This window comes from Plecotus auritus (genome assembly GCF_963455305.1).
Source record: "Plecotus auritus genome assembly, chromosome: 1".
Lineage (NCBI taxonomy): Eukaryota > Metazoa > Chordata > Mammalia > Chiroptera > Vespertilionidae > Plecotus > Plecotus auritus.
The window spans coordinates 14,463,218-14,477,651 of NC_137770.1; the positions used below are offsets into that span (position 1 = coordinate 14,463,218).

Genomic DNA, 14,434 nt, shown 5'->3' on the forward strand with positions numbered 1-14,434 from the left:
ACAAAAAGCGGCACCTGAGGCACGCAACTCTTTTGTAGTGTGTAAGACTGTGTTTTATGTGCATGGAGAGCTGCCTCCAGTGTCTGCTACATGTTGTCCCTCACAGTAACTGTTTGATTAGGTTTTAAGAGAACATGGGGAGGGGTGTGTTGTCTGCAGCTTCTTGCATGCCCGGGTAACATGGAGGGATGGGACAGATTTTGTATTATAAATCAGGGACCTGAACCCTACAATATTTGACGCCCCAGTGGATAGACACGATATGCCTTTCTAAATAAGCTTCAAGGGAAACTAATGCTGAAGCTTCCCATTTATGCCCACCTGTAGTCTGAGCCACCCAGAGATGGGAAGTGAAGTTTGTGTCTTCTCAGGGGGGTTTTTTTAAATGGTGGCTCCTACCAAAGGGCAGCCCCTTTCTCAGAGTCTCACCTGCCTGCTCCCACGCTCATCCCTGTGGAGTTCTGAGGCGCCAGCCCATCGTTGGGGCCCGGGGAAGGGCAGGCTTGCAGACGGCTCCCCCCGTGTCCTGGCTTGCCTGGCTCTGGCCCTGTGTGTTGTGGTGGCCAGCTTCTCCCTGTGACAGCTGCAGGAAACCACCTGTGCTTGGCCCCCCAAGGCAGAGGAGCCAAATGCCACTGGTATGAGGGTTTACATCACATTCTGCTATTAGCACTTGGGAGGGGCCCTGGAAACCTTGGGCTCCGAAACCGGAAATCAGAAAAGTTTCGATGAAATACTTAAAATTTTTTTTTAATTTATTGATGAGAGAGAGAAAAACATCGATTTGTTGTCCCACTTATTTATTTATTCATTGGTTGATTCTTGTATGTGTCCTAACCAGGGATCGAACCCACAACCTTGGCACATGGGGATGACGCTCTAACGAACTGAGCAACCCGGCCAGGGCCTCCATGAGCTCCTTTGGATGACTAGTTCAACGTTTGTCTGTTTGGGAGTATTAGAGCAGGCAGGCCTTTCCAACAGTCGGGACGTTGGTATATTTTTTTTCACCAACCAGAAATATTTTCCAGTGTAAAAAAACAAAACAAAAGTCCACCAGTCTGTGCTATGTTATTTAACTCTTTTGTAGGAATAGAAAAACCACATACACCTAAATGCCAAGCCCCAGGCCGAATCAGTCATTCAAATTTAAATCCTGGCAGTGCTTGTAGGAAATTCAATTGCTTCCATTTGAAGGGCCAGGAAATTGATTTGGAAAAAAAAATAAATGTGAGGGATTCCCAAATAGTGGCAGCATGGAATGAATAAGAGAAAAATGAAGGTACAGACAGATCTTATTACCAGTTCTAAATGGTAACAGAATTGCCAGAATCAACTTCCTGAGGTGTAGCTCATTTGGAGTCTCCACTGCTCAGGAACTTCTGAGTTCTCGGTGGGCACGGGGCACGAGCGAGCCTGCAGGCTGGCGTCCAGGGCTTTCCACCCTGGCTCCAGCCCAGCCTTCCCTCCCACTAGCCCTCTTCACCTTGAGCATCCTGTGGCTGCCCTAGGGTACCAGATACCGTGTCCTGGGCTGGCCAGGAAGCCCTAGGCCTTGGCTCTTGCTGATGTATTTGTCCAATGCCTTCCCCTCCATCTTGGCTTTGTAAGACCCAGCTTCAGTTCCACGTCCTCCATACAACCTTACAGCTCTCCCCTTCTCCCCCTCGTCAGGAGGATTTTTCCAACTTCCATGTTCCCATCACAGTTTCTTTGTCTTCCATGATGGCACTTCTTTCACTGTATTCAGATCAGTTGTGGCTCTTCTTAACTGAGATGTGAGTGTATGAAAGAGAAAGGTCCATGACTTCGGCATCTTGTAGCTTTTGCCATCCCTAGAACAGTACTCCGAACTGTTGTGTTGCATCGCGTTCTTAAAAATTTGTAAAGCTGTGCACCCTTCCCGTGCTCATGCTCTCTGCTGAAGGAGAGTCTATTGAGTACTGAGCTTCCCGTGGCTCTGTCTGTCTGGACCGATTCAGCCACTTTCAGAGGCTTCCAAACTTCTGGCTGTTTGGCATCATCGAAACACAGAAACCAAGGGGATGGCTGATTTCCCCCCCCCCCCCATATTCATAGTATCACACGATTTTAGAGCCAGAAAGAACCTGATAGAGTAAACTGAAACTACAGAGGAGAGAATTGTGAACCCCAACTAAGTGACTGTTCCAAAGCCACTTGGGGGTTAGTGACCCAGGTGTGTGGGGGAGCCAGTGATAGCTCTTCATGGTCCTGCCCTGGCTGATGGCTCAGTTGGTTGGAGCATCATCCCGAACAACAAAAGGATTCGGTTTAATTCCTGGTCAGTGTGGGAGGCAGTCGATCGATGTTTCTCTCTTCTTTCTCTCCCTAGCTCTCTCTATAAAGGAAAAAAAATCAATAAAAACATCTTCTTGGGTGAGGATTAAAAAAAAAAATCTCCATGGCCCCATGTACTGAGCCTTCCTGACTGAGGCATTGGGTTCCACGTGAAATGTCACAGTCAGCTGGTGCTTTCTGCCCTGTGTTGCGATTGGCTGGCTTTCTGTATGTAAACACTGTCCCGTGACAACAATTCCATTAACACTCTTTGCTAAAAGCTAATATCATGTGGGTAGAATTAACAAAAGTGGACTGAGAGCTGACCTGGCGGTGGGGGGAGGGGACTGGGAGCAATGCTAACAGGTCATTAGCCATCGCCTGGCTGAGGTTATGGCAGCTGCTGAATTCAGTCAAGTTCAGACCCTTAAAAAGAGTGGAAAAAAGAAAGCACATACTTTCCAGGGCCTGGGCACCGCACAGTGGGGCCAGCTGGGTGCAGCGCCATGGCAAAGGGATCTCTTCAGTCTCAGAAACATGAGCCTGAGCTTGCACACGGGGAGGGGAATGTGGCTGCAACTGGACCTGATTTGGCATTAACGTTTCTGGGCTCACAGTGCCCGCAGTTCTATTAGACTCAGCTCCTATGGGGAAGCCCATGAGTATCTGAGGAAAGAGCCAGCCCTCCGAGTTGCCAAGAGGAGCAAGCTGTGTGTGTGTGTGTGTGTGTGTGTGTGTGTGTGTGTGTGTGTAAAGGCATTGGAGGTCAGCAGGCTTTGAAAAGGGAACTCTTGGTTTTCTGTATGATTGTGTACTTCCTCTTGTCCAGACTTAGCCAGTTAAGGAAATAAAGCGCAATTCGGGTTTCCAAGTTGGAAGCCTGATTAATCTCTCTGCCAGTTACATATGGAAATAAATCAGTAAATGGCCCATCTGGGACGACACTACTGCAGAGATGATAAATCATCGCCATCGTATACGTCTGTGTTGCTGAGGACTGAGCTGTGCTCCCCAGGCGCGGCTGAAAGATAACTGGATCCCCCATCGTGGTCAGAGGAATGAAATTAAAAACAAAAATCACAAGTAAAAAATTCACCGTGAAAGGTTTCATGGGAGAGTGCTTTGGTTGATGCCAAGTTTGCTCCTTAGAAGTGCTATATCTGAAATATTTAAAAGGAGTCTCAAGGGCATAAGAAACGTTTTATTCCTATACTTTCAAAGGCCAAACACAGTAACAAGTGTTAATTAGTACCCAAATGTCCCCAGGAGTAGGATAATTCTATACTTCTGTGCAGTATTCTAACTTTATCATTTTCACAGCAACTTCATGTGTATTTTCTTATTTAAATTTCAAAGAAGTTGGGGCAAGCCAGTGCCTCTGTTTCTTGATTGAGGAAACACTGAGGTTTAGGGGGTTGAATGCCTTGCCCATAATGACTCAATGGCCAAATGGCAGAGCTGGGATGAGCGACCAGGTATCACCAGTACTGAATCCAGCTTCGTTTCCATCAGAGCCTTGTGTGACATCACACACATTTTCAGTATTCCATCATTCATTTGGCAGCATCAGGAAAGAAAGCATTCTATTTATGTTAGTTTTCTAGAAGCAAATACCATACCTTCTTTTAAAAAAAGGTTTTTTTTAATTGATTTCAGAGAGGAAGTGAGAGGGAAAGAGGGATAGAAACATCAATGATGAGATAGAATAATTGATTGGCTGCCTCCTGCACGCCCCACACTGGGGATGGAGCCCAAAACCCTGAATGGGATTTGAACCGTGACCTCCCGGTTCATAGGTCAATGCTCAACCACTGAGTCATGCTGGCTGGGCAAGCCATACCTTCTGGATCATGAAAATTATTTTTTCTCTACTTGGAGATCTTGAGTATCAGTTTAACATTTTTTAACATGATTACAATATTTTTAAATTGAGGTATTCTATATAATAAAGAGGCAATATGCAAATTGACCGTTACTCCAACACACAAGATGGCCGCCCCATGTGGACACAAGATGGCTGCCACAAGATGGCCAGCAGGGGAGGGCAGTTGTGGGCGATCAGGCCAGCAGGGGAGGGCAGTTGGGAGGGACCAGGCCTGAAAGGGAAGGCAGTTGGGGGTAATCAGGCCTGCAGGGGAGGGCAGTTAGGGGTGACCGGGCCAGCAGGGGAGGGCAGTTGGGGGTGACCAGGCCTGCAGGGGAGGGCAGTTAGGGGCTATCAAGCTGGCAGGGGAGCAGTTAGGCGTCAATCAGGCTGGCCGCAGAGTGGTTAGGGGCAATCAGGCAGGCAGGCAGGCAGGCAGGCAAGCGGTTGGGAGCAAGCAGTCCTGGATTGTGAGAGGGATGTCTGACTGCCTGTTCGGGCCTAAACGGGCAGTCAGACATCCCTCGAGGGGTCCCAGATTGGAGAGGGTGCAGGCTGGGCTGAGGGATACACACCCCCATGCATGAATTTTGTATACTGGGCCTCTAGTAATTGACATATGACATATATTAGTTTCTGGTGTATGACATAATGATCTGATATTTATATATATTGTGAGATGATCATAATAAGTCTAGTTAACATTCATTACCTTACATAGTTACAACATTTTTGTATGTGCTGAGAACTTTCAAGATCTACCCTCTTAGCAACTTTCAAATATGCGATAGAATATTACTAACTGTAGTCATCAGGCCGTACATTACATTCCCTTGACTTATTTATAACTGGAAGTCTGTACCTTTTGACTACCCTCCTCCATTCCTCCTCTCCAGCCCTTTAACTTTTCCCTGTGACTAAGGCACACCACCATTCCCTTGAGTTGTTTTATAAAGCTAAAACCATAGATGTCCTCAGGGGCTTTTTAGGTCTGGTAAGATTCTGCCCCTTTGCAGAATGGCCTGAGGCTACAGTGACATCCAGAGCCCTGTGCCTGCTTTAAAATGTTCTTTTGTGTGTTCCTCCTGGGCAAACCTCCCACGGTTGCTCCTCTAAGCTCCCTTCTAGAAAATGCAGTACAAAAAGGACAGAAAAGCAAGCTGGGCTCAGAAATCTCTGAGTCCCCTGATTTATTAGATGCCAATTTCTAAACATAAACAACAGATGCCACAGGCCCCTAGCGTTTACCTGTTTGTACTTGCAAGTTTTTTTGTCTCACCTGGATCACTTTCCACGTGTCTCCAGTATCAGCCAGACCTGGCTTCTCCATGCACCCTGAATAGCTTCATGCTTGCTCCTCTCTGGGCCTTTGCTTTAGCTATTGCTTGGTCCTCCTGGTCAAAATCCTGTTCAAACCTCAAGGCCCATTAGTATTGTTATTGTCTTGATGCTTTCTCCTACCTGCCCCGCTCCTCACCTCCACCGGAAACAAATGTCTCCTCCGAAACCTTCTGTTTGTTACAGGAAATAACGCATTCTGTCTGTATTTGAGTTGCCTACATACGTGTCTTACCTCCCACAGTGGACAGTACATTTCTCCAAGGTGGCCATTTCATCATCTTCTCTCTGTGACCCTTCTGTCTTCCTTCCAATCCCCAGCTCACTGTACTTTGAAATGTAACATGCATCAGGGGAGGATAATTTTGATTTACAACGACAGATTAGATGTCTTTGGATGGGTGGATAAATGAAAGATCTAACGTGTATCAGAACCACTTGAAGGGCTTATTAAAACAGATCGCTGGACCCCACCTCCAAATATTCAGATTCAGGTGGTCTTGGGTGGGGGCCGAGAATTTGCATTTCCAACAAACGCACGGGAATGTTCATGCTGCTATTCCAGGGACCATCATTTGGGAACCACTGATTCAGTAGATTTATTTCCTAGGATTCTCACACTAAACCTCATCGGGTAATACCATTGTTTTTAGTAGACAGTCTACTGATCTGTCTTCCTTGAGGTGGAGGCCAAAAAAAAATAACAACAAACAAACAAAAAATACCTTCCATCAAATTATTATGCAATCCACCCATGTACCAACTTTCCTATTTTGCAAGATTATGGGTTAACTGTGGCTCAAAAGCTTGCAGCCCATGTAGTGAGCTTTAGCTGGATGGCACCTTTTTCCCCAGGAGTAGAGCCAGAGTCATTTTCTTTTACAGCAGCAGGATGGAGAGTCCTTGAGTTTGTGCCTGTGGACCTGGCCTACCCAGTGGATGAAGGCCGGTCCACGTGATTTAGCACTGGCCTACAATGCTTGTTGGTGCTCTGATGTCTCTCCTTTATCTACATCACAAATGTCTCAATAGCAGTTGTAGTAACAGAAGATAATCTCACAGTGTCTATGGCATGCATTTTCACATCTCTGGGTCCTTTTGTGCCCTGTGAGGCAGTTTCAAGAACACTCTATCATGAAAGGCTGGGCGCTTCAATAAACTTTCCAAGCAACAAAGAGGTGCTGTTGCAATCGGCGCTGTCACTGAAGTGTGGTATCTTTTAAAGCCCTGCCAGAGATGGTATTCATTGTGGCTGAGAGGGTCCTCTCTCCTCCTCTGCTCTAATCCCATCTTCCTTCTACTCCTCTCCACCAGCCACTAGAAACATCATCTCCCAGAAGACCATGGTTCTGGTGACAATGGAGGCTTCTCTGTCCTTCCCGTGACTGGAGCAATGCTGACCTCGGTTTCCTGGACCCATTCTGACTCAGGTAACCACAGTCAGTCTTCACCAGCTTGCTTACACATAATGGCAACCGCACTGAATAAATGAAATACCAACGCTATCCCATATGTAAATACAGATGCCAAATTGATCGTCTCTCCATCAATTGGTATCCGCCCCTCTTCCTCCCAATCTTCTTAATGATCAATTTATGCAGCTGATCAGACTGGCAATGTGGTCAATCCAATTTAGGCATTAAGATAATGAAAACATCAAATCACACCTTCATTTGAGGTTTGGGTGCGTGTCATAGGCACACAAAGCAAAGGGAACCTCACTGGGAATTTTTCGTGTGGAAACTGGATTCTACTATAGTTCCTCTGAATCGTTTTCTTTCTCAGCTGACCACATATTACTCGAATTAACCTTTCTTATGTTATACCTTTTAATGGAGGTTGTAAGTATTATTGAGTATGGGTTATGTGTTCTTGGGTCAGATGGGGATAAAATATGTGTTCCTGGGACAGACGTGGGGCTCACAGCTTAGCCACAGATCCAGGGCCCACCCACTCAGGAGAGGGTGGCAGATGGTGGTGCCATGTGGGGCTGGGGCTGGGCAGTGATGGTAGCTCTCTGGTTCAGGAAATTGAGAGACTTTTAGGATTGGAACGGAAATAACTAGGGAAGAATCCGTGGAAGAGGGAGGGCCTCGGCTGGGCTTTATCACTGTGGATCATTAGGCCGGGAGGCGGGGAGAGGAGCAGCTTGGCGCCTGGGTGGGAAGATGGGAATGAGCCTGCAGTGAGCCCAGGTAACGGGGGCCCTGGCTGCCTGGACCAGGACCCTGATCCCCACCTGCCCTGTTACGGTGGGGCCTTGGCTGGCAGCTTTCTTCAGGGACAGCGGTCATTGTCGCCCCAGCCCTGGCTTTGGCTGCCACTCTGCTGGCCTTTTCTGCTTCTTTGGGTCTGTCCACACCCGGCCTCTGCCTGTCTACCTGATTATTGACTCTTCTCTGACACACCTACACCCCTCCCCTCCAAGCTCTGCCTGGCAGGTGTGGCTTGAAAAGGCCTTGGGATGTACCAGGGACCGTGTGAGGTCAGTACCTGGTGATTCACAAGGTGCTATTCTATTCTGGGCTGAGGAGTGGAATTGACAGGTAGGGAGCATAAGCCAAGGACACGTATTTATAAGTTGATGCTGAGAGCATATCTAGAGAGTTCCGAAAGCCGGAAGTCAGGGTGGGTCTCGGCTGCGTGAGGGGCCACAGTCAGGGATGGGGAGCACAAGCCCTGATTAACCCTGAGATGGCCAAGTGCATGCTGCCCACGCTTCGCTCTTTTCCAGGGTTGCTCTTGGATAAAGCAGTGGCGGCTTTCGCTGGCCTGGGTCTTGAAGGTAGTGCTGAGAGTTGTCTTCTGAGGCACCTGCTCTTCCTGTCAGGCCACAGTCCACTGTCCCGCACACTCAGGTGCTCCTGCAGCTGAGTCCCGCTGACCCCGGAGCTTGGGCCCTCCTGGAGGCAGAGCCTGGATCGCCAGCCACCAGTGTGCCTGCCCATAGCCAGTGTTTTGAGGTTCCAAGCTTCCTCCCTCTTGTGACACCGACATCATAAAACACGGCTTCCTGGCTGCTGCAACATGTTGGGGGAAAAGTTGAGAACATATACTCATTCTTAACGGCCTTAGCCTGGAAATGACCAAAAGTAGCTCTACATCCACAACCCGTTTGCCAGAATTAGTCACATGACCCTGTCTTGCTGCCCTGAGGCTGGGAAGTAGGGCAGAGCAGAGGAATGCTTGGGGCCCCCACGGTCCCTGCAATACTGTGTCACTGTGGGAAAACTCATACTTTTCCTATGCTTGCCGTGTGTTTGCTCATTATTAAGGGGTCATGAACCCAGCCCTATAATTTTTTCACAGTTTATTTTATTAAAATTTTTTTTAATTGATTTCAGGGAGGAAGGGAGAGGGAGAGATAGAAACATCAATGATGAGAGAGAATCATTGTTCGCCTGCCTCCTGCACGCTCCCAACTGGGGATCAAGCCCACAACCCAGGCACGTGCCCTGACCGGGAATCGAATCATGACCTTCTGGTTCCTAAGTCAATGCTCAACCATTGAGCCATACCGGCCAGGCTACATAGTTTATTAAAGGTGCAAATAAAATGTATGAAGGCGCTTTGAAAGGTACCATGAGTTGTAAAATGTCTTAAGATAAATTGTTACTTAATTTCTTTATCACATCTTGAATGGCAGTGGGCTGGCGTCTGGGTAGTCACACACTCCCAGGACTGCCCTAGCATTTGCCAGTTAACCCAACATAATTACCATACAGTCCTCCCTTTCACACCCAGAAATATCGGGGTGTCGACAGTAAGTTATGTGATCACCCCAATTTGACCCCACTGGTCATCCTTTGAGATTATTACCTCCTGTTGACTAAGCTCTTTCTAAGTGTCAGACACTGTTCTAAGCGTTTGCCTCTATTGCTTCATTCAATCCCCAAACTTGTGAGGTAGGTACGGTAATCTCTTTATTTTCAGACTAGAGTCCCAGTGCACAAAATTCCTGCACAGGTAGGATCCCTAGGCCTGGCTGGCGATCAGGGCTGATTAGGTTCCCTGCCTCCCCGCTCTTCCTTCCCTCGCTTCCTCAGCACCCTGCTGCCACTGCCATTGGTCGCCCGCCATGTTCCGCGCTGCCCCCTGGTGGTCAGTGTACGTCATAGTGAGCGATCGAACTCCCGGTCTCTTGGTCGAACTTCCAAGGGGACACTTTGCATATTAGCCTTTTATTATATAGGATGAGGTAACAGAGGCAAAACGAGTTGAATTGTTCACAATCACAAGGCTATCAAGGGACAGCACTCTGTTCTGATTCCAGGCCTGTCTGACGCTGTGCTCTTAGGCACAAGGTTGAGCCCTTGGCCCCGTGGGGCCCACACTTTCCTGACACAGGCTTGGGAATCTGTTCCCAGACCACAAACTGGTGGAAGGTTACAGCCCTGAGCGGTGAGTTCAGCCTGCTATGACCCAGGCACACAGCAAAGATACCAGATCACCCCGTGCATCTCCAGAATCTGAAAGGAGCAGGACCGGGACTGGCGAGCGTGTCTCCTGACTTCCCGCCAGTCCCCTTCTGTCCCCACTCCCCTGCTGTTGATGGTGCAGTTGACTTTAAAACTGGGCATGCGTTGTGCGTAGGGAGAAAAGACGGCATTTTGAAATCTAGGGTGGAGTCGAACTCTAGCCAGTGAAGACTTGCCATGTGCTATGCAGTTGGTTCAAACAGGCACCTTCCCAACACAAACAGCTAGGAAAAACCAGGCTCTGTTCTCAGGAAGTTTATGTACAAATTTGTTTATTTAAAAAAAAAAAACCGCACCACAACCAAAGACCAGTTTTTGCTTGCAGAATAATATGAAACAAGCTGGTATTAATTTCCCTGGTTCCTGACCTTCCTAATCAGTGTTCAAAACCAAACCGATGGAATCAAAGGGAACAGTCTCTGAAAAATGAACCAAATGTGGCAGACTCATCGATTGCATTGCTTGCTTCAAGAAACCCATCCCCTCCCCAGGAAATTATAGATGTGGTTTCTAAATGTACAAAGAAAACAAAAACAAAAATTTCCATTATGAAAGAAAAAGGAAATTTCTAATTCTATCTCATAAACAATATAGGAATAACTTTAAAATATTCTGCTTTAAGCATGCATTTAATTTGTGCTCTGGGAACCAAATAATGTTGCTAAGATAAAGCATTCTAATAATGATTTATGTAAATTTATTTGTACAAAGTAATGGTGTAGTTGCCTATAGCAAATTGTTTTGTCCTCTGAATGAATGCAATGGAGAAAATGAGAGACTCCAGGAAGGGGGCGGAAAAATCCATGTTCAACATGGAGTCTGATGCATCCACAGGCAGAGTCAGCTGGACAGGGTAGAGGGTATATAAGTAGTCAACAAATGCAATTCCATATGTTTTCCTGTGATGCTCTCATTATTTAAGCCATTTTAAAAGCCAGAGAGAGAGAGAGAGAGAGAGAGAGAGAGAGAGAGAGAGAGAGAATATGAATGTGAGATTCTTTTCTTTTCTTTTTTTTTTTTAAATATATTTTATTGATATTTTACAGAGAGGAAGGGAGAGGGATAGAGAGTTAGAAACATCGATCAGCTGCCTTCTGCACACCTCCCACTGGGGATGTGCCCGCAACCAAGGTACGTGCCCTTGACCGGAATCGAACCCGGGACCCTTCAGTCCACAGGCTGATGCTCTATCCACTGAGCCAAACCAGTTTTGGCGAATGTGAGATTCTTAGAAGGCTAGAACCCTTTATCTTAGGGATCCTAAACTACTCAGACATCAAAGCTTTTTAAAATATATATATATTTCAGAGAGGAAGGGAGAGGGAGAGAGAGAGAGAGAAACATTGAGCCCACAACTGGGGTTTGTGCCCTGACTGGGAATCCAACCCTGACCTCCTGCTTCATAGGTTGACACTCAACCACTGAGCCACGCCAGCTGGGCTTTCAGACTAGCCAGTGACAGATCATCGTTCTCATGGTGCCCCGACAGACGGGGTGCTGACAACATGGGGTACACAGAGACCAAAGGCATTAAAAACTGGGCCGTTCATCTCAGTTCCCAGTTCCTTCAATGCCAAGGAAGTTATGCTTGAGTCATCCAAGGGACCCAAATGTTAAACACAAAACGAAATAGTCTCCCAAAGACTGATTCATAGGCCCACAGGGGTTTTTCCGATTGGCTGCCCAGCGAGAACCTTTGCTAAGGGCTCTAGGTGTTTCTGGGAAGCATTTGAGTTAAGTGGAAATCCCCATATATGTAACAGAGAGAGTTTCTGGACCCAACCAAGCTTTGCCTTGTCGGTGCCCAGTATTTGCCGTAACCTGTGCTGTTTGGAAAAGGTGGGTGGTAACACCTTCGTTGCGGAAGACATCAATTTTTTCTCAAAATATTTTTACTGTCTCACCTGGTCACTGCAGTCACGTTCGTGAGGTAGGCTGAGAGTTGGTATTCTACATACAGGGAGACCGGGGGCCGCAGAAGTGACAAAGGGAGACATCCACAGAATCGGGGCAGCTTCCACGATGATGTTGGTCCCATTGGACTCACAGACTGAAGCAGGTGAAAGAAACGTGTGAGTTCTGGAGAGCTCGCTTCATGTAAAACAAGTTCAGAGTTTTGGCCCATCATGAGCCATTTTGGAATGGCAGCCACTGTCCTGAGAGAAATGGGCTTGTCTAATTGGATGCAATGACTTTGGGTGGTTAGCTGCAGGGGGCCAAGACCTGAGGGCCAAAGTTAGAGCCCCTGAGAGAGAGAGGGCAGAAAGCCTGAACAGGACTGCAAAACAAGGGAAGCAACACTGGCTTCAAGGAAAGAGGGGGTGACCCAGGTTTTCAAAGCACAACCATGCACAGGGCACACACCATAGTAGGAAGCGGTGGCCTGTGCAGGACCGGTTTTAGTGAAGTGGCCCCGGGTCCCTGCGGGGAGCCAGTGGATGTTAGGGTAGCTTTCAGGTTCCAGTCCTTCTTCTTTCTCGCTGAGCAACTTTGGGTGTGATTTCTGAGCTGTGGATTCCTAGGCAATAAGGTAAGCGCCTGTGCCTCCATTTCCCCATCTGTAAAATGGGGATGATGATGTTTACCTTATAGAGACAGTGCGAAAATGAAATAAAATAATTCTTTTTAAAAATATATATTTCTATTGATTTCAGCGAGGAAGGGAGAGGAAGAGATAGAACATCAATGATGAGAGAGAATCACTGATTGGCTGCCTCCTGTACACCCCCTACTGGGGATGGAGCCTGCAACCTGGGCATGTGCCCCAACTGGGATTGAACCGTGACCTCCAGGTTCATAGGTCAATGCTCAATCACTGAGCCATGCCAGCCTGGCCGAAGTAAAATAATTCATATACAATATTTGGCAGAGTGTTTGGCAGATAGTAAACACTCTGTTTAGAGTAGCTCTTAAAATGACTATAATTGTCCTTACTTCAGAGTGTATGGTCCTGCCCGATAATGGGAAGTGAAATTAAAACCCATTTTTATTTAATTGAGAATCCATCTGAAACATTTCTGAGTCAGTCTCTGTGTCCTGAAAGATAACACAGTGACTGTGAATTCCTTCATTTGTCCAGAAGGCCCTTTGCAAAGGTGTTTGTGAGGGATGAGGAGGCCGGATCCAGAGTGCTGGTCTGAAGGGATAAGGGAGATTTCTGCACCTGGCAAATGGGCATTGTGCAGGACACGTTAATAGATATGGCCATTGTCTCCCAAGAATTCAGAAATTAAACTCATCTAAATCCTTAGATGTTGCTGCAAGTCCTGGTTCTGGTCCAGGGTCTGCAATTGGTTTCCTTCAGAGCAGTCGTCTTGGCTGGCTGTGGAGTAGGTTATGTCAAGATGAATGGTTGGAAAGTCTTTGGTCATTTGCTTCTGCAAAAGAAGGCATTCACATTCTTTGCACATGCATTCTTGGCCATTGTAGGTCAGGCCCCTAGGCTGAAAGTGCGAATACACCCTTTTGTTAGAATTCATTTCCACGAGAAATACACACACACACACACACACACACACGCACACATACTACTTTCTTATCAAGGGTTGAAGTGAATCCAGTGTATAAAATGTGTGTTTTGTTTACTGGTGGGGTTTTTTTGAGACGGCTCCGTAGTTAAGTCACCTTAGAAAGGCTGTTTCACAGAAATTCTCTGAAGGATGATAAGGAAATGCGAAACATTCTCAAGTGAAATGAGGAAATAAGTGATAATTCTCAGATTCCGGATCCAGTCCGGTCTATTTCAAGGGGCCTCCTGCGTGGAGGGCAGAGGGCGTTCTGAGGTGGGCTGCTTGAGCTTACAGTGTAATGCTGAGGTTGGGGTGAGGGTGCGGGTGGAGGGAACATACATATACGCACAAGCAAGTAGTCAAACATGACCTTTCCCTGAGTCCAAGGCGAAGAGGAAAATAAGCATGGGATAGTGAGTTCAGTATCCTTACTTGGCAAAACAAAAAGTTGGCAACCTATGCTTGTCCCCGAAACTATTTTTGAAATTTTATTGCCGTGCAAAATCATCTGGGCACTTGCTGGAGTGGGTTCTCTTACCCTTTCTCCTGGGTTAGTCTCACCTCCCTCTCTGTCTTCCTCACTGGCTCCTACTACTGTTGACTGCGGCTTATCCTCCTTATTAAAAAGGAGATTAGCAAGTGTTAAGACCTACCAGCAATTAAGACTTTTTTCCCTTCCTGGCCATTGTGGCTCAGCGGTTGAGGGCCCATGGACCAACAGGTCATGGTTGGATTCCCTGGTTGTGGGCTAGTCCCCAGTAGGGAGCATGCAGGAGGCAGCCAGTTGATGTTTCTATCTCTCCCTCTCCCTTCCTCTCTCTCTCTCTCTCTCTCAAAAAAAAAAAAAAAAAAAAAAAAAAAAAAATAAACAAAAACATAGAAAAAAAAATTTTAAAGCCTTTTTTTCCTGATTGAAGGAGGAGGGAAATAGCATTTGAAAAGATGAG

The 14,434-nt window shown here is 46.9% G+C and overlaps 1 protein-coding gene across 6 annotated transcripts in view; it reads left to right on the forward strand.

Annotated features, from left to right (window-relative positions):
* FOXN3 (forkhead box N3) overlaps window positions 1-14,434 on the forward strand; it is a 368,404-nt gene that overhangs the window by 90,006 nt on the left and 263,964 nt on the right. For all 6 annotated transcript variants that reach the window (XM_080687002.1, XM_080687000.1, XM_080686997.1 and 3 more), the window contains exon 2: window positions 6,815-6,930. The gene's annotated coding sequence lies outside the window, so the exon portion shown is untranslated. The remainder of the gene's footprint in view (window positions 1-6,814; window positions 6,931-14,434) is intronic.